The sequence below is a fragment of the Leopardus geoffroyi genome, chromosome B1 (assembly GCF_018350155.1).
Source record: "Leopardus geoffroyi isolate Oge1 chromosome B1, O.geoffroyi_Oge1_pat1.0, whole genome shotgun sequence".
Classification (NCBI taxonomy): Eukaryota; Metazoa; Chordata; class Mammalia; order Carnivora; family Felidae; genus Leopardus; species Leopardus geoffroyi.
Window position 1 is genome coordinate 103,728,867 of NC_059327.1, and position 21,862 is coordinate 103,750,728.

Below are 21,862 nucleotides of genomic sequence, written 5' to 3' on the forward strand. Positions count from 1 at the left end.
TGATCTTTGTATGTTCAAAGAGAAGGTTTTTTTCAAGTCTTGGACAGCAGTATTTTTTTTCATAGAAATGTTCTTTCTTTCCTTTTCCTTCTCCCCTCTCCACCTCCTACCTTCTTCCTCTTCCTTTTTCCTCTTCTTCTTCCACAGCTTTTAACGAATATTTGCACCCATGTTTGGTACAGTGGTGACTGTATTTAACAATTCCCGACACAGCTGTTGGTGGGATTTTGGGGGGGGCAGTGCCACATCTCTTCTGAAAACCCTTAGTGGCTCCTTTTCACTCCAAGGAAGGTTGTGGTTTCTGAAATGGCCTAAATGTTCTTGCCCTAGAGATTCCTATGACTCACTCCCTCACCTCCCTCATGTGTTTCTCTAAGTGCTGCATTCTTTGCGGGATCTTCCCCAACTACCCTATTTTAACATGCAGCACTGCCACTAATCCTTCATCTCCTTTCCTGGTGCAATTCTCCTTAACCCTTGTCACAATTTAATTTGCTATATGCATATATCAATTATTTCATTTCTTGTCCATCTCTCTAAACTAGAATGTGATTTTCATAAACATGCATGCAATAGATATTTGTTCAATTAATGAGTATATTCGCACCCATAAAATAATTGAAATAGTATGAAAGCTATTTTTCATATATTTTCATATAGTTGTATACTACATTACATCGAGTATACACATCCTCGGGTCATGTTCTATATGCAAAACATGTACACTCACATACGTATATAATATATTGACTATGGGGCCACTTGAGAGATGTACTAATTTTGCTTTTTGTATTATGTTTCTTATGTGCTGACTACATTTTACATTTTACTTATATTACATTTGTCTCCAGTGTAGTATGGCCCAACACTTAATATTCCTTAATGGATTACAACAATTTCAACCCTTTTAATATAAACATTACAAAATGTATGGCACTCAGTAAGCACTAATTTAAGAGTCAGTAGTACTCATAATCATAGTATGTAATAATAGTAGTAGTTGTCAAAGGGATATTGTATCAAAATTATATGTATGTGTATATATATACATATTTATTTATTTATTATGAATGTGTGTATGTGTGTGAAATTTGGTCAAAATTAGTAAAAGGAACATTTATCCATAGCCTATACAAAATAAATTGATATTTTTTTCATTTCCTGTGTCTCTTTGAGGGTAGCTAAAGTTAATTCTTGAATTTTTAATAAGACACTATAATGATAGGATTTGTAATTCCCTGCCTTCTCCTTTACATGAAACTTATCAAGTCTCATAGTTTCAATTATCACCTCTATTTGTATAATTCCCCATCTATTTCTTTAATCTTGACCGCTATCATGAACTTCAGTATCACATTTCTAATTGCCTACAGGGCATTTCCATTTGGGAGTAAGTGTATCACTGCAAACTCAACAGAGTCGATTATTACCCCCACACATATCTGCTCCTCCTCCATTTATGCAAAAGAAAAAAAAAAGTTGCATCCTGATTTACCCTCCAGATATTTTAGGGCTGGTAATCTTCCTTATAAACATTCTAAAGTTTCTGCTAATTTTCCCTGGGTAATTATTTTCTTAACCCTTATTCTCCTTTCACTGCCATTTTTATAAGCTTTCATCTAAAATGCCTGTGCTACTCTAATCATTTTTAACTATTCTGTCCTTTCCTCTTTTCTCCTTCTCTCTTAACTACCTCCCCAAATTTTAGACAAATTTATGTTCAAGAAATATATAACTTTAATCATGCTACTACTTAGGTTATAATTTTTTAAAAAATTATTCTTGGGAAAAAAATTCTAACTATACAGAAATTTCTTTGTTTCCAAATTTACCCCATTTCATTATTATTAATTATAAATTATTTTTCTAGCCCATTACCCCATTGCTGAGTATGTATACTACATACAAGGCAAGATTCTAGCAGAAAAAATATAGTGATGTTTCAACCTTGCCCTCAGGGACAGTATCTGGTTGGAGAGTCATTAGATCTATACCATGCATTATATCTATGTATGTAAAGGGCAAAATGCCATCAAGTTTCAAAGGAGACTATGATTATAAACAAATGGGAAAAATCAAGAAACGCTTTGTGAGAGACTGATGGAATTCTGCTGGGGCCAGGGGATGGAGAAGATGCTAGAAGTGGGAGTAAGACCTGGAAGAGAAGCCAGAGGAAAGAACAGCCAAGACTGACAGACACACACTGTGCAGCACTTTGGATCTAGAATGCATTTGAAATGCAATAGAATCCACACAGGCATTTTTAATAGGTATCACACCATCAGTCCCCAAGTTCTCTTCTCACCCTTATACAATCCACTTTTTGGATTCTAAATTACATTGTGATTGATGTTTACATCCTTGTCTCTCAGGTTGCCTGTCAGAGTTCCTACTGCCTCACTCTGAGCCTCAAACTCATCCTTTCTTGCTAGTGTAAGCTACATCTTCAGTTTGGTTGTATTTTCACTAAATACAAAGAAATTGTTTAATTTAGAAGCTAATGCTGTTTGGTGGGATTTAGTTTTCATTTTTAGATAGCTTTTTTTTTTTAAAGCACATTAAGTGGTGAGAACACAGAACAAGATGAGAGGAGTTTTCAACTGTATCTTATTGCTACTATCTTATTTCTACTTGCCCTTTCTTTCATTACATGCTCTGTGTGTGTGTGTGTGTGTGTGTGTGTGTCTGTTTGTGTGTATGAGAGAGAGAGATGGAGAGAGACAGAGAGAGACAGAGAGAGATTTAAAGTTAAAATGCTTTAAAATACATTAAGACCTAAAAAGACTCTTAACAATAAAGAACAAACTGAGGGTTGATGGAGGGAGGTGTGTGGGGAATGGGCTAAATGGGTGATGGGTATTAAGGAGAGCACTTATGTTGAACTCTGGGTGTTAAACTTTTTTAAAAAATATTTATTTATTTATTTATTTATTTATTTATTGAAAGAGAGAGACAGAGTACACACGGGGAAGGGGCAGAGAGAGAGGGATTCTGTGTCTCCCAGAATCCAAAGCAGAACTCCAGGCTCTGAGCTGTCAGCACAGAGCCCCATGTAGGGCTTGAACTCACTGACCACAAGATCATGACCTGAGCCGAAGTCGGACACTTAACTGACTGAGCCACTCCTGAGCACTGGGTGTTATACGGAAGTGATGAATCACTAAATTCTACTCCTGAAACCAATACTGCACTATATGTTAACTAACTTGAATTTAAGTAAAATCTTGGAAAACAAAGCAAAACAATTCAATTGACAAGGAAAAAAAAAGACAATAAAAACCTCAGAGATAGGGAAAGATGACAAATCCAGATGATAAATTGTGTCAAGAAAGACACAATTACACGATGAAATTTTCTTAGAAATCTCAGTTCTTAAAAACAAAAAGTGAAGAGAAAGAAGACTTACTAATGTGTTCTTACTGCTTTATTTAGCTTAATCTTAATTTTTGGAAAGTTTCGTGAAAATCATAATGTAGTTTCAGTGACATCATGGAAAGCTTCCCCTTTAAAAGTTTTTCTGATTCTTTCTACTTTGCCTCTGAAATCTATGATATAAAGGTCTTCCTCCTTTTGGAGAATGTTGTTTACAAGGTGCTATTGGACAGACGTGGGAAAAGAAATAGACGTAAAAGTTCTCAAGAGTGCCTGTTTAATTAAGTTTGAGACTTAATTACATAGCTTTTTTTTTTTCCTCAAGTAAACTGCATTCTACTATTTAGCAATCCTTTACTTTTCTTTGTACCTGATTCCTCACTGATCAAGTGGAATTACAATGCTTCTGGATTTTGGAAGTTTCCTGACTCTAACAGAGAAATTTTCCTGTTTTAAAATTTATAGATGGAAATAATTATATTAATTTTCCTTGAAACTTAGTGATGATAAAAATAATCTTCCCACCAACAATTCAGGAAGTCTCAAATGAAAATTAAACAGTACATATTTCAAGTTTAAACAATGAAATGGACTCTTAACCTTTTTGATTTCATCTAAGGATTCTGCTTCCCATCGTGTTCTTAATTTGATCCCATTGCTTATGACATTTTTGGACTTCAAGTGTGGTTTCACAGTTTAGATGAACTGCTAAACTTGGCACTGAATAAGTTACAAAAACAAAGAGAAAAAAAAAAACATTTTTTTTCTCCCAAGGATCAAGGGTTTTTTAAAAGACTATGGTTGTATTATCCTAATATGTGTGTATAATTTGTGAAGGAAAATATTTAACATTTATTTGTTATTAATTTGTTTCTATGGAAATTAGTGGAGATACCCCATCTTATTTATTTGCTTTGTCGATGTTGCTGAAAAATACTGCCTCCATTGATAACAGTCAATATATAAAAATGGGAGCATAAACACAATAACAATGCAAAGTTTTTGCGTTGAAATTGGGGTTTACCCACTGAGTTGGCATCTACTCAAATGATACTGTGTTTTAGAAAACATACAGAGAAAGATGCAGTTTTTCCCTTTGAGCCCTGGGCGGGGGGGCAAAGGTTTTATCAGCCATTTTATTCAGGTTTACTCTTACTTAAGCTGCAGGATTTCCTCCATTATGCCCAGTTTCACTGTGTACGGATCAAATACTTGAATGATGTATATTGGAGGGCATAAACATCATTGTAAATGTGTGTGCAGATTATAGAATCATAGAATTGTCCTTCTCGGTGTGGAATCCTTGTGACAGGTATAGATCTGTTCTACAAGTTCAAATGTAGCATGAACCTGAAAAAAGCTGACTCCCTTTTTCCAATACTATTTTTTTCTCTGACAATTTGGATACACAAAACTTTAGGAAAATAAGTTAAATAAATAAGTTAAATATAATAAAAGAGAAACTTTTGGGGTTACATTTATAATAAAGTATAATATATAACAATTAATTTACTTACCTATGTAAACATGTAGAATAGGAAAGAATGTATTAATTTATTCAGATTGCTTTTTTCTCCCCAACTTATGCACCGATATACATTTTTGGGATCTGGCTGAGGAAAAGTTGAAGTGGTCTCTGTTGGATATGCTTCTGTGGTGTTCAGTTATTTCTATGCAAAGTTATTTCTAGCATGGTTTCACAAGCTAGTAAGTGACAGAACTAAGATTCAAGCCTGTCTGACTCAAGATGCCAATGATCTTATCCTTCTACTGTATGAACTTTCATATATTTGAATCACTGAAATTCACTTTTGTACCTACGTTTACATTAACACTTTTATGTATTCCTTTTTTTTAAAGAGAGTTGTCAAATTTTATAAGATTCAAACTTGACGAACTTTAGATCAGTCCTTAGATAGGTACTCTTTTATCTATACTGCAGAGAGGAAGAGAAATACAGATCAATACAATGTAAGTAACTTTCCCAAGGTACACGGCTACAAAAAAGCTAAGCAGGAGTATATTGAACATAGGGACCATGAATCTAGATCTTGTGCCGGTGACCAGTAATCCAAGGTTTGTCGACATTGACTTTACATTCAAATCTCCAGGGGAGCTTAAAAATACCAATGCCTGAGCCCCATCCCCAACCAATGATATCATCATCTCTTGGGATCTGAACTTTAGTATTTTTTAAGGCTCCCCAAGTGACTCTAAGTGTGCAAATCACTGCATTATACTATATCTTATCAACAAAGTGTTGGATTTTGTGATGGAACACTTACAGTTTTTAAGGCAGTCTTGCTATATAAGCATTCTGATGATTGCAGGAAGCTGTGCCAACAAATTTTTCAAGGTATTTGTAATATCTTCCCTGCTTTTTGTCCCTATAGCCCTCTAATCCTCACAGCTGGCATTACTTAGTATCCAGATGCAAGCTCAGCTCCATCACTTTATGGGACCAACCTTGTGCTTAGAAGCCTAAAGAAGAGGTGATCTGTGTCATCAGCCATTTACCATCCGTTATCCGTGGCCAATCCACTTTTCATTCTCTGCCCTCAATGTTTGTATTCACATTTAGTAATTCTTTAGCCTCACATGTAGTAGTTCAACTTGATCAAATGACCAAAATTGTTGCTCAATATTTACTTTTTCAATCTGACCTTTTATTCATCTAATAATTCCATACACCAACTTCATTTAATTTCCTGAGATCTTTATACAAATATTCTATAACTCATAATTTATCTTTAGTGTATGTGTTGCTTTTATTGTATTATTGTGAAAATCAGAGATTTGAGTTCATTTTGGATTAGAAAGTGAAGAGTAGTATTTTAAATATATAACAAAAAGCTAGTGAAAACATTGGAAAATTGTTAGGAAAAAATGTAATATTAACTAAAAAATCTATTTCTTTTGTTTATAAGACCAGAGGAGTTCTACTTACTGGATAAGTTCATCCATATTTACTTTGCCAGCCAGCACTAAGCTACAAATCATCTTAGCTCTGAATGTGTAGATGTTATTCCATACTATTTACAACTCCATATGCAAAAGAAGAGGAGAAAAATGAAAGGAAAAAAACTTGTTAGGACTTCAAATTGGTTTTCCTTCTTGGTAGAATTTAAAAATATTTATAAATATAAATGCAAAAATAAAAAAAATAGAAAAATAGCCAATCTTCTTTGTATCCTTAGCCAGAACTGTGCTGTGCATATATCAGGATCTCAAAAGATGTAGCTGAACTTGCCACAGTGGCCAATGATCCTTTCCTGTCACCTCACCCAGGCAGAGGAACTCCTTGCTTCATGTCAGGAGCACATGTGACATCACTGAAGACATTCACAGTAATTCCAGAGTGTGAATTGATATTTGGCAGAACATCATTCTCCTGCTGAGCTAGTGTCTATTTACTTCCCTTTGCTTTTGTGCTTGGTTTTGATCTCTGTTTGACACATTTCATTTGTAATTCGTATGTACTCAATGCTGGGTCATTAGTCTTGAAACCCACATAATGGAAATTTTTACCAATTTCAATATAGTTGTGCTTCAGTGCAGAATGCAGTAAGTAGAGAGGTAGAGAAAATTCGTGAATGTTGGGTTGATTGAACTCCTTCTCCTTGGAAGGAAACACCAGAAGTGAGGATAAAATACTTACTTTCAATACTAGACATATGACAAGCAGTCAATTATTTTCCTGTTTATGCATTATATTATAACCAGCCTGGTTGGTAACCAATTGACTTAATATCAAAAGGATAAAGGGAGATTGCAAGTAAGGTTTTCAAAGTAGTTTACTTAATTCTAATAAAACTGTAAGGAGTATCACAAAAAGCTAAACCTACGAGAAAATAGTTACTTGGTCATGATGTTTTGTGTAATTAATTTGGGCAACTGATTGACGTTGGTTGCATTACATTTGTTAGCATCACTTAACGAACTATGGAAAATCCCTAACTTTTGTTTGCTATTTTTCTTCTAAACTTTGTAATATGACGAAGAAAAATAACATTAAAGTATTAATTTAGTTTTCATTTAGTTCTCATTATTTCTGTACTCCCAACAAACTGATTGACCCGGGGACTCTGCAGAGTTGGGCTGATTCTCAGGATAGAGTGGGCTGGGGGGGAGGTGGCTATCAATCAGGAGACAAAGGGTGAGTCAAAAGAAAGAGATGCTGAGATGAAAAGCCAACACGTAGTCTGACCAGCCCTTTGCAAAGTGGCTAGAAAGAGGGGCAGGAGTCAAGTAGAAGGCCAAATGTCAGAGAAGGCAAGACAGTGAGCCAGAGGAAGGGTGTTGGAACAAAGAAAGGAGATAGGGCACAGGCAGGTCCCTGTGCCCCTCGGTCTAGCTATATGAACCATGAGATAGAATATTGCATTAAATGAGTCCAATGAGTTTGAATTCATATCCGTGGAATAAATATTTCTTACTGTAGCCTTTTACAGACTAGAAAACTGCAATTAGAGGAGATTCACTTATTCATGAGATAACACAGATAGTGAATGGGAGGCCCAGTATTCCTAGCTTAAGACTGCAGATTCTCTCCTTAGAGCTTGCACTGTGATTTCCTTATACTTATTATCTCTGTCTTTGGTCTTATTCTTCTTATTCCTCCACAGTGATCTCAGACTTATGCTACAAACCAAGGCTGATCATATTAATTCATAATTCAAAACAGTTTACTGTTTCTCATCATAAAGTTGAAATTTCTACACATAACCCATAAGGTCTTGTGATGATCTAGCTTTTCCTATCTGTGCAGCCTCACTTGGTGCGATCTCCCCGTCTTCAACTCTGTGATCAAGGTGTATCTATCCTCCATCCCTAACATGCACCTGCATGTTGAAAATATGTGGACATATTATTATACTTATAGTATGGAAGTTGTCTATTTCTTAGATAACATTATTTGTCTAGATATATGTCCCTTTCCTTTGCATCACAATCTCTAAGCATTTACTGTGTATTATCGGTTCCTCACAAAACTTTATGAAGGTACATAGACTATAAACAATTACTAGGATGAGTGAATAAGTAAATAAACATAAACTTTATGCTCTTTTTTTCTATGTATAATATCTAATTGAAGAAAGTTCATCTTCGATCTAAAGACTTCAAGTCAGTAAATCTCTGAGTACATTTTTTATCTGGAAGATTGTACCCCAAATATGCCACTTTGAACATAATTCCTTTAAAATGCTTATTTCTTATGGCAGATCATCAGTTGCTTATATTTTCCCAGGACAAATGTGCACTTCAGAGCCTTTCCTAATTGAGCAATTGATTAATTAGCGCTTTTCTACCTTCACCAGGGAGTGAGAATTTAGAGAGTATTACTGTGCTAATAAGCTCACACTTTTCCTATTTTAGACTGTTTTCAATTTGGGGAATACAAATCCCCAAGACAAGAAAAAATAAATTTTAAATCTTTTCATCCGTGCAAAATGCAAAGTAGGTCACCCCACCTGTTTCTCCTTGGTTAGTCTATATTTCCCTCTCATGTTTCTGTTTCAAATCTATAGTGTATTTGTTGAAGAATTTAATATCATAACAGGTAAAGTAACAAAGAGCTCTAAGTTATACACAGATGCAAAAGGAGCTATAAAAGCCTACATCTCTTTTCTTTATTGGGCAATTCCCTTCAATAAGAAATTCAAATTCATGTTGATCCCATTAATGATTTGCCCCGGACCAATAGTAAATGTGGTAAATATAAGTGTGTTCTTAGAACTACTACATTAGAGAAGAACTTAGTGAGTTTGCAAAATGAGTCCTTTGACCCTTGACAAAAACCAAAAACATATAGAGTGATAGAGAATTTATCTAACTGAGCCAGTCCTCTGTAGAAGGAAGCTCTGCCATAAAATGAGGCCTCGTTAAGGGGCTTATAATGAGCTGCAGGTGGTGGTCTAGGGCTGTGTTAAATTATGAGGCTCTTAATGGTATTAAAGACAAAAGCAAGTAATCGGAAATAGAGTTTAATGGCACTCCAAAATGACATTGACCCCGATGAAATATTTCCAAATCTGTAAAATAGATAAGATTCTGTATATTTTTAAATGGGGAAAATAGGAAATTTTCTTAAACATATATGTTTAAGGTATAGCTGTATAAATATAAATAAATATACATATAAATGTATATTACTACAAGATTGCACTGTAGAACTGACTTGTTTATTTCATCTTTATAATGCTCATTTAAAAAAAATAGCAATCCCTAAAATGTTCTATTAAGAAAACCACTCATAAGTTACAAAACTGTATTAATATATTACTTTGTATCATACTGTTATTCAATTTATTAACTTAAAGTGAGTTAATGCACTTAATTATTACTAGCTATCATGCATATATTTCTTAGACTTTTTTCAAAAATGAATGTCTAGAAATAGTAACAAAAAGGTTAATATTTTATCTCATGCTATCTATTACCTCTTTACCTTTATTCTGTTATATTGAGGGGAGAGGAACCGCCCATAACCCCATGACTTTAATAAACTAGCCCCACAGGTAGTGAAACAAGATATCTAAAGAAGGCATCTTAAAAGACAGTGTCATTCAGGCCCAAAGCTGGAAGAGCAGGCCTACAGAACCAAATTATAGTGTTTGTGTCTGAAACAAAGATGTTATCCATGTGAAGATACAATGTTCATTTCTTACTGACCCTGAAGGAGTTAACCAAAATGGAAGTTATAATGCTGACAGCTATGGCAGTACTCATGAAGGTTTATTAATTATCTTACAAATTTGTGTGTTACAAATTTTAAAATGGGCTTTTTGGTTTATCTGTAAGTCTCACCCAGACTCGGTTAGAATACGGCAATCTTCTGAATCTACTCAACTCTGAGCGATCAAGGCCTCCAGAATCTCTGGGTTTGAAATGCTCAACACATAATTATGTATCATGGTCACACTCCATAATTATGGTGTCATCCTGTAAGAGACGTAGCAGCAGTCAACTTCCTACATGATATCTTTCGCTCTTTTATTCTTTTATTCTAGGTGGAATAATCAAAATAATATAACAAAAACCAATTCAGCCCATGTCACAATGATGTAGAGAAATTTTCTTACTCCATTTGGGAAAGAGATTGAAAGTTAGGTTACCAAAATAAAAATTATACTTAGAAGCAGTGATCACACCTCAACCCATCCTGCTGGGCGCTGAGCACAAAACTGTATTAACACACCCCTGGCCCCAGTACTTACAACATACTTCCCTTCTGGTGAATTCCCAAACTAATGGTCATACACACATTAACATAAAGACTTTGTAAAATACACTGCTCCTTTCCTATAATTAATGGACAGTGCCTTGATTAAATGAACCTTGAACTCATTTAGCAACAGGGCAGACTAGATGAGTGGTTCTCAAAAAGGAAACTTTTTGCTTCTGGGGGACATTTGGCAATGTCGGAGACATTTTTTTGATTGTAACCACTGGGGGGAGGGGTGCTATTAGCCTCTAGTGGTAGAGACTGGAAATGCTGGTAAATTATTCCACAATGTGCAGGACAGCCCCTACAATAAAGAATTACCTTGTCTAAAATATCAGTATCCCAATGTTGAGAAACTCTGGTTCAGATAAGTGAATTATTTTTAAAAGGTGGTCATTGTTTCAAGATATGGAAAATAAATCATAATAATTTGATACATCAGAAATGTGTTTTTTTCACTGTAGTAACTAAGTACAATAAATGAATCCCTAACCCTAAGTCTCCCTAGGAAACAGTTGTAATTGATTGTATGGAGAATGTTTTTATAGTTGTTCATTTAAAATGTCTTTGTTGTTGCTATTCTTTTATTTTTCAACTAATAAAAACTTCAAAAATGAAAGATTTTGAGGCATTACTGGAATTATGGCTAGTCAGATAGCTGAGAAATGCTCTTTGCATGAATCTTCTTAAATGGAGCTGATTCTCCTATAAATCTTATTTTCATATCCTTTCCATCAGTGGGGCCAGTGAATTTCCTTGATGTTGTCCAACATCTCTCTGTACAACTATTCCTTTTAATTAGGCAGTGATTCCCAACCTGATCATGACACTTTATTTTTCTTTTGTTAGTTACCATGTTCAAGTGTTTAGCAATTAGTAAGAAGGCTTCAAAAAACAAAGCAGAACCCTCACACTGGAAGTGGTCCTTAGGCAAGTCACAGTGTATAAGCAGTGCAACTGACTGCACAGTATAGCTAGGCACACTTGTGTTATCACAGATCATGCTGATAATAGCTTCACTCCAGATCAGTGAAGATCAGTGCATTCTCTATTCAGAGAACACTGTGGTGATATGATCGCCCAGCACACCATGGTATATGTGTATGCTAACAACTCCACTGTGTCAGACCCACAAAGGCAAAAGTTAATCTGCCCCATATCACCCATTTCTTTGTCCATTGATTCAACAAGTAAATGGAAACGATATTTATGTATCAATCATCTCCATAATGTAGCCACTTCTGTATAAATTTTCTTTTTTAATTTGTATATTGCCTTGAGAGATGGTAGCATCAATGTTCTATGACAAACTTAGGTTCAATGATTTATAAATGTCCCCACGACTTGAAAGCTAGCAGGCGATTATACTCCATTTTCCATGCAATCCTATCTTCCATCTTTCTCTGCCTCGTGCAGGCCCTGAGAATCTGAATTCTACAAATCCCACTGTCCAGATTCCTTTGCTCGCTGGCATCAGGGGATCAAAGTGTGAGAAGAGAAACTGTGTGGGATATTAACTTACTCCCTCTGCTTCACAATGGTTCTGGCATTATTGCACTTCTCTACAATTCCAGGTCCTACTGGGGATCCCCTTTTCCAGGGCCCCAAGTTCTCTCAGGGTTCTGGGCGTCCGACTCACTTGATTCTCCTTTCCTTGTCAAAGGACAGTAATGGTTTCCTGCTCGTGGTAGACCCTAGCTGCCTTAGAATCCTCTAGTTCCCATGATCCTGCCCATACTTCTCTAAATCGTCTAGTCATTAAAATTTGGGGTGTGTATGCTGTGACCATGACAGAGTAATGACAGGACTTAACACCAAGTCTCTCTGAACTTTAAAATCTGAGCTCCATTTACTCTATCATGAATGCTTGTCAGTCTGTAAGAATACAAGAGTACAAAGAGTATGGCCTTCATTCCCAAGTTACTCCTGGTTTGTCTGAGGGGACCCACATTAAACTACTACGGAAAAAATACGGCAAATGCCATAATAAAAGACCAAGGAAATACACCAAACTCTATCCTGTATCCTGAAAATGAAAAGCAATAAATGACACATATGAATCTTTGAAGACTGAATATTAAAACTTCAGTCAGCAATGGATCCTGGGGGGCTACCAAGACTCCCTCCTCTTCTTTATAGAAGGAAATTGAGACTCTCTAAGGAGGCCTAGGGACTAGGTAAGTCCCACAAAGTGCATTAATGGTCAAGCTGGGACTAATAACCATCTGTTAACTCCTGGCCAAGTGTTCATTCTTCTTTCCTACATAACTCATGCAGGCTCCAAAGAGAGACTCCTAAAAGAGCATCTCGGATACCAAGTGATGTCCTACACACGTTCTATATCTATTAATCGATGTAAGGCGATTTCTCTCCTTGAAGAATATAACAACGCAAAAATTAAAATATACTCTTCTACCTTCCAAAAAACTTCCACCAAAGACAGAATATGATTATGCTAAATATGTGCAGAACCAAGTTAATTTAGCAAGAGTCCTCAAAACTGCAAACTTGCAGAGAAATGGTTTTTATTCCCAGTGTAATCTAAATCGTGACTGTCTTTGAGACTTCTTTCCCTCATTTAAAAACAGTTAGAACTAACATATCTGCATGATAGCAGAAAGAGATGCCATCGAATGCTCAGTGTGTCAGCATCCCTAATCTGCTCTTGGCCAGTGGGTGGTGAAGTGGTTTGTTTCAAGTTGAGAATTTATATGAAAACCCCTTTGTGTTTCTTTTATTCAGAATAGCTTTCCCATAAAGATCCAAAGCAATTGAAGCACTAAGCCATCCACTCTGCTGCTCCACAATTTCATTTATTTGTATGTAGTCTTTCTGATATTAGGATTTAAGTGTTTTGATGTTAACTTGATTTTTACATATTCAAAAATTTTAGATAGCATCCAATTGCTTATTATGGTTTTATTTAAATGAAGAGCATTTGAATCACAAGCGATAGATAATGTTTACCAAAAAAGGGAAGCTTGAACAAGTCCTCTGGTCTAAATCATATTGGAGTGGTTTTGCTAGTTTTGCGACTCTTCCTTGGGAACAGAGTGCAAACGCAAGATGAAGGAGGTTACTATGCCTCTGGTTTACCAAACTGAGATTTATTTTCCGGTAGCTCCTTTCACACTGAAGTAATTTGTTATAAGAATAGAATTCAGGTGATCTAGAAATCTTCCAAAGCCACACATTACTTTAAACCTTCTCATCCTTTCCTCTAAACTAAAATATGTATCTTTACATAAATTCATGGGAGATTTTTAAAGGATGGTTTTTTTTGTTTGTTTTTTTTTTTTTTTTTTTTTTACTGATGGTTTCCAGCCACACAAGAGGCAAAAGTGCCAAATGTTTTCAGGACAGGCTGCCCTTGTAACATTTTTTTTTGTCAGGGATCTGAAAAGCAGGCAGTAGACGGCGTTCAGAAAATCTTATTTTTCCGTGATTTCCCTTATGATTCTAAATGGACCAAGATTCAAAACAAAAATTCAAACAATGTCTGGTGTAATTTTTTTTTCCTATTCTGCATAAGCATCATGGCCTATCAGCTTTCCCTGGTGGAAGACATCAATCAGTGACCGGTCAACCCACTCTGATAAGATAGATGAGCCTCTGATAAGTGCCAGACCTTGTGTAACATGCTGCATAGAAGACAACTAATAGTGCCATTTGGCCTGAGAAGGCCACAGAGTCTCTAGGGAAAGAGAGACAAATGTCCTGAGAAAAAGGAAGGAGAGAAGAAGAACATGACGACAGCCAGATACACTTGGCTATGCACCATGCTAAGAGCACTACGTGCATTATCTAATTTAATCTTTGCAGTAACCCTGCTGTCTGAACTCTTCAGATGAGAAAGTTGAAGCTCAAGAAAAGAGGTTATTTAATGTGCCCAACCTAATAGTGGCACGAAAGGCTGCAGCCAGAATTCAAGTCCAGGAAATCTTGATTACCTTCTTTGAACACGGAAAACCTTCTAGTATTACACCATTCAATGCTCTCAATCAGGAGAACAACACTGATATGACACTACCATCCAATCTACAGATGCATTTCAAATTTTATCAATGGTCCCAATAATCCCTCTTTGTCCATATCTTCCAGGATATGTATAAGAACATTAGTTGCCTTTAGTTGTCATGTTGCGTCAGGGTCCCTCAATCTGCAGAGTTCTTAAATATTATTTTGTCTCTCGTGGGCTAGATGCTCTTCAAGAGTACAAGCTTCATTCTGTAGGATGACCTCAACCTGGTCATCTGATCTTCCTCATGACCAGCCTTAGGTATTGCATTCTTGACAGGAATTCCACAGAAATGATGTTATGTCTTTCTTAGCACATCGTGTCAGGAATCACTGTTGTGATTTTGTCCTATAATTGGTGAGTTTGTGCTGATCATTTCATCAAGTTTGAGCCTATAAATTACTCAAGTACCTATCAAGTTACTCTAAGATAAGTCCCTACCTCTCTGTTTTTATCTGATGAATATTTTGTGGAGAAATAGTCTTGCAATATACCTCTCAGAAAACCTGTAACCATCCCTTAGCATCTATTGAGTGATGACTCTAATGATATGCTAATCACACTTTCATGCTATCCAGATTGTCGTTACCTATTTCTATCATTTTCTCTACAGTTATTAGTTGGCATCTCATTGTGAGAAAAAGCTTTCCATTCTCCCTTATTTGTTTCTTTATATTTGTGGGGTTTCAAGGATTTCTATTTTATTCATGAGTGAGTTACAGTCCAATACTCTTTTGAGACCAAATTGAACTAGATTGTTCAGGGGCACCCTGTCAAGGTGCCTATATGTCCTTGACCTTTTGATATGTCCTCGTCTTTCCCTAAGCATTTCCTTACTTTCTGGCATAAACTGTTCCATGGTATTTGCATACTTTCCCTGACCCAGCCCCAGAATCAGTTGGTTATGCCCAAATCCCTGACTCTCTTTAGTAAAAGATAGTATTTAAAAACCAAAATTTGGATGTTCCATGTATTCATTGTCATTGTTGTCATTGCTTCCAGGCTGACAGAGATAGATAATATATGTATGCACATATACACATATGTACACACACACACACACAGATATGCACATATACAAATGAATACACATATATCTATAACTATTTCTATGTTTGTAGGTATACATTTATACATATAAATGTAGGTACATACACAAACATAAATTTATTCTGACATTTCCATTTCCAAACCAATATCTTAAGGTTATTTTTAGCTTTCCCCCTTTCCATATTTGCAAATCTCTTCCAAGACAGTGAAAAATCTGTTTCTCATCATTTTCAATAGTTTGTTTAATCAACTCTTTCTTCGGTGTGACGAATCTCTCAACTGCTCAGACTGCCGCCTCTGCCCACCATCTCTGCTCCCGTCCCCCACATTGCCCCACTTCCTGGGACACCAGCATCTCTGCATCAGGTGGGGGAAGGAATAGAAGATGGAAAGGGATAGGAAGATGGGGATTGCTGTGTTATTTCAGACGACCTTCTTCAAACTCTGTATTGATACAAATAAAAGGCATATGATGACTAAAACAATTAACACACTTAACCCCCAAGGCCCCCAAAACCAAAACAATTAACAAACTTAACCCCCAAATTCTTACCATGATGATGAGTGACTTCAGTTAAAGTAGAAATAATATCTTGTCTTGTTATACAATTTGGGAACTAAGGTATTTAAAAGTTGCTTAGGGTCTCAAAGAGATATTTGCACACCTCTGTTCAGAGCAGCATTATTCACAATAGACAAAAGATAGAAGCAACACAGCTGTCCATTAATAGATGAATGGATAAACCGAATGTAGCATTATATGCAATGAAATGTTACTCATCCTTAAAAAGAAAGGGAATTCTGACATATGCCACAACATGCATGAATCTCATGGACGTTTTGCTAAGTGAAGCAAGCCAGTCACAAAAAGACAAACACTGTATTATTCCAATTTCATGAGGTATCTAGAATAGTCAAATCCATAAAAACAGAAAGTAAAATGGTGGTTGCCAGGAGTTGAGAGGAGGAGGAAATGGGAGTTGTTTAATAGGTTTCGAGTTTTAGTTTTGCAAGATTCAAAAGCGCTGGAGATCGTTTGTACAGCAATGGGAATATGTTTAAGACTACTGAGCTATATGCTTAGTAACATGACAAATTTCATGTTATGTGCATTTTACCACAATTATATGAAAATTTTAATGTCAAAAAATGCTGAGAGGTAGAAGTACCCATTTAAAAATGTCTTCTTTTTTAATAGTCATTTTGATTAGCTGGTGACACTTAGAAAAAAGCCTAGAAAATGTCTAAGAAAAGATAAAAGGAGGATGGGTCCTTTTGGTGAAGACAATAAAGGATGAGGCAATTTGGTCTTTCCTAATATTGTATAATGATGGCATTACTGATATCTGTGCTATGAGAATATTACACTCAAAGTGATTTGTTAAGAGTCCATTTAGTTGTAGCAATGGACAAGTTTAATTATTACAAACAGACCCTTCCTTATTGGGTTGATAAGACATAGACAATACAGACCCAGACCCACAATAATAAGAACAGAATCAGGATTTATAACTAGCTAACAATTATGTGCATTATAAACTATTTATTCTATATGGTTTTTTTTAAGTTTTTTTTTTTTTTTGAGAGAGAGAGAGTGCTTGCACTCGAGTAGGGGAGGAGCAGAGAGAGGGAGAGAGAGAATCCCAAGCAGGCTCCCCACTGTCAGCACAGAGCCCAGTGAGGGGCCTGAACTCACAAACCATAAGATCATGACCCGAGCCAAAATCAAGAGTCAGATACTTAACTGACTGAGCCCCCCAGGTGCCCCCATTCTATATAAATTCTAAAATGAGTGTGGTTTAAGTTACAGATTAATGGGGTGCAACATATGATCTGTTCGTTCAAAATAGGTGAAACTGCACAGAAACAAATCTGCTATACCACACCACCCTTCCAATCTAGAGCTTTTCCAAGTCACAATAATATCCCATGCATAACATACTGTTAGGTTTACATGAAGTACTGTAAACAAATTACGTTCATTGTGTTGGCCTCCTCTCCTCTAGCCACTGTTCTCTCTGAATAAGCCACCATACGGTACATAGTATCAGGGAGAACACAAACTTTACCAGACTGCCGTTATTATTACCCCAATGCCTAAAAGCCAGGAGAATGTAATTCAACATTTTCTTCAGTTTCTTCAGTGATGTGGATTTTTGAAAAAGGTGAGACAGTGAGGAAATGAAGCTACATGATTTTACTACTTATATTGACTTTGACCAAGGTCACAGGAAGAACAGCTGGTAAGTGCCATACCTAGATGTTCTTACTACCACACAAACCCGAGACAATTTAACCTAATCATGCTGTGGCACAAATCCTTCTCATCACCTCCTGGTCCTTCCCCCAAATGGAGGTAACCAATTACTTTTTCCAGTTACTCCAATCATTCTTCCTTTTGTTTGCATGTTTTAATTCCATGGTGATTTCATGAGCATAAAAGTGGGCATCTTATTTGCAATACGACCAGAAACCATACATGTGTACTGTCATCGTTAATCAGATTTTAACTCTATTTGGTTACATTCTCACTTATGTTTTTGGCTTATCTCACTTTTGTGATTGCAGAAATATAAACATTCCACAGTTTCCCCTTTCTTAATTTTCCTGTTTAGTCTCAAGGCTTCATTGGCCTGTATTTGTTTTCCTAAACTCACTGACTTCTTACATTTTATTGCTACTCATAAATCTTGATAACTTATACCCTTCAATATAAAGGATCTGTCTTCTAATGAGTACTATCCACTCAGCATACAAAATAACTTGTGACTGTTACAGAGAGGTACGAAATCTTGAGGACAATACAGAGCATGAAACCAAGTAGATATCCTGAAGGTTATTGCTCACTAGAAGTATTATAATGCTGGAGGTCACTAGATAGTAACACTGAGAGTGATAAGGAGTTTCCAAAAAGCCCATGGACTTCTAACCAACTTTTCTTTTTTTAAGTGCCTTTAACATATCCTCTTACCCAACTCACCTACAATTAACACTGCCCAAAATTACTTTGCTATAAGTTTATGCATTTCCAAACAGTGATCCGTTTTGTATACCAACAAAATTTACAAAAGCATATGTAATTGAAAACTCACAATACTTTAGGCCAAGTTGTTCTTTGAATTCAAAAAAGATAGAGATAGAGATAGATAGAGATAGAGATAGAAAGATATATATATAGATAGATATAGAGATAGAGATAGAGATAGATATATATATAGAGATAGAGATAGAAAGATATATATATATATGTATGTATATATAATATAGAAAGATATATAGATAGACATGAACACAAAATGGTATGTATTTGTTTAAAGGGAAGCATTTCTAAAATAATTAAATATAAACTACCGTTGCATAATTTGGACAAAGGGTATATCTATCTGGATTCTGAAAATATTTGAAGTCTAAAATTCCACATTCCCCACATACCCTTTATGATTTTCTTTCAGGATAGAATATTTTTCTACGAATTGTTTTTCCAGGGAAGACTAGAATTTATGACAGGAAAAAATATTGTATTATCATAAGGAAACAAGCCTGTGCAACAGGGCTTTGAACACAGATCTGCTCCTAGTGCCCAGCATGTAAACCAGAAGAACATAAATAGTGGCAGTGTATTTCATTTTTAGGCTCAGTCATGGTTCAGTCTCTTTAAGGTAATGACAGGGGACATTAAATCTTTGGTGGGTTTATGAACTGCAACAGGGAACTTTTCATGACGTCCTGGATCCCAGAAGTGAGACGCCAGTGGCTAATCTTGAGTCACTGGGCCCCTCTGACCTGTATTCTTCGCACTTGTTTCCATATTTCATCTGCTCTGAGCTGGGTTTGCTTTATGATTTTGGTTAAGTGTGAAGAAAATCAGTGTGGCAGATGGAAGGAACTCAAGCTGTTCTTCACCAAATGCTAAATTTCTGCCAATATGTATTTTGTTTCCGTAGCAAAATCCCTGACGTCGTTTTTCAGCATGTCCAGTAAGCCTTATCACTCGCCAGTTTAAGTAATATCAGATGTAATATTCCCCGAAGAAGACAAAGAAAGGGACTCCATGTTTGGTTTCTACGTTAAGGACAACATGGCTGATAGCGCAGAACGAGCTGAAAAAAACAGGACTTTAGAAATCGTGCCAAATGTGAGGCCATGGCTTTGCTTTTGCGTCCTGGGTTAGAGACACGGCTGCAACAGGCTGGCAGCAACTATGAGTAACATGAGGAACACTGAACTTGGGGCCAGAGGATCCAGACTCAAACCCTGACTCAGCCAGCTTACGACAGCTTCTCCCAGCCTGAGTTGCTACAACAGTAAAATCAAAATAAGGAAGACTTCAGAAGATTTAATTACAAATAAGTGAAATAATGATAAACTTATCTATAGGTTAAAAGTCATCTTACAAGGGGTATTGATTCTCCTGCTACATGGTTGTAAACACTTTTTGCTGATTCCATCTACCTATAACCGGTGAAACAATTAAATCACTGCTATGGCACTGATTTTAACAGATTTTTGTGTCTGACTTGAAGCCAAGTGCCCAATTGGAAACTAAAATATTGTCAATAATCTGAATGGCAAACATAAACACATCTCATTATTTTATGTAGAAAATTGCTAGGTTTTTTATTGAGTTTTTATTTTTATTTAAAACAATTTTTTTAATGTTTATTTATTTATTTATGAGAGAAAGAGAGACAGAGCATGAGTGGGGGAGAAGCAGAGACAGAGGGAGACACAATCCAAAGCAGGCTCTAGGCTCTGACCTGTCAGCACAGAGTCCCACATGGGGCTCAAACTCATGAACCATGAGATCATGACCAGAGTCGAAGTCGAACACTTAACCAACTGAGCCACCCAGGCACCTTTACTGAGTTTTTAAATAGCATGCATGATAGCTCAGCATTATGGTCACCCAGACTGAGAAGCTCTTTGTAACTGTATCTTGTAATTTCAGAAATCTAAGAGTTAAATTATCACGTGCCAAATTTTATGCAGTTTTTATGAAACATGCCAGTTTTTATGAAAATTTAAGCACAAATGGTTGAGAGTTCTGATCCAAATATATAGCTATCATTGTCTCTGCATGTATGTTTTATATAGAATGTTTTATATATGTATGTTTAAAACACATATACATATATACATACATATGTATGTATATGTGTGTAAATATGATTGTATGTTTTCATATAGAGATATACTAATAAGACAAAGAGAGATTCAGCTCTCTCTATATGAAAAGTAATGACATAATGATACATGCTGTATGAATACAAATACATAGAGTCGTATGTATGTATATTCTTATATATTGAGGTATACACACATGTCTGCATGAGACCAATGCCAGGTCCCCATCATTGAACAATTAAGTCAGAATCTATAGGGGTGGGGCTGCAGCACGAGTGCATATTCAAAGCTCCCCAGGTGATGTTAATGTGCAGCCAGGGTTGAGAACCACTGCTCCACATCTATATCTGCAAGTCCTTAGTACAGCTGGTATTCCGGATGCACTTAAATTACACTAGCCCATATGTTTCCATTCAGACAAGAAGGACAATAACAATGGCAATATTAAAAGTCTTCATCTGATGCAGCTAGTTCCCCGAACTTTTCCATTGTCTCCTGGAAAATGAAAACTGAAACCCTTCTGGTTTCTCATTATGGTGAGTGGGGACACATTGTGCTTGAAGATCCTAACAAAGTGATGGAAGCTCTTCCTTCTGTTACCCAGTCCCAGCATTGCTTTTAGTGGTACTGAGTGCTGTGGGTGAAATGTTAAAGTGAAGGGGTCTTAACAGACAATAACAAGAAAACCTACTTAGAGACAGAGATGTAAATATTGGAGCCGGGACACCAAAATAGGGGATGAATGAGGAAGAATTGATACACATAGCGCAGCATCACCTGAAATCTAGAGAGGCCTCTGTTTACATACCCTGGGAGTGAACACAAATGCCACTAGGGCCGGGTGGGATGAGGTGGGTGGGTGCAGCCATAGCACCGCTCTTCACAGGTCTATTGTCATGTTCCAGAAGGACAACCACTTCAACTTTAGAGGTGACTGAAAGTCTTTTACTTTATTCTTGCAATTGTATGAAAGTTTGTCGGCGAGTCCCATCCATAAGCGAAGAATCCACTTAAGATTAGTTTCAGCTAATGCAATGTTTGCACATGTATACGTTTATGAGAAGTGTGATCTT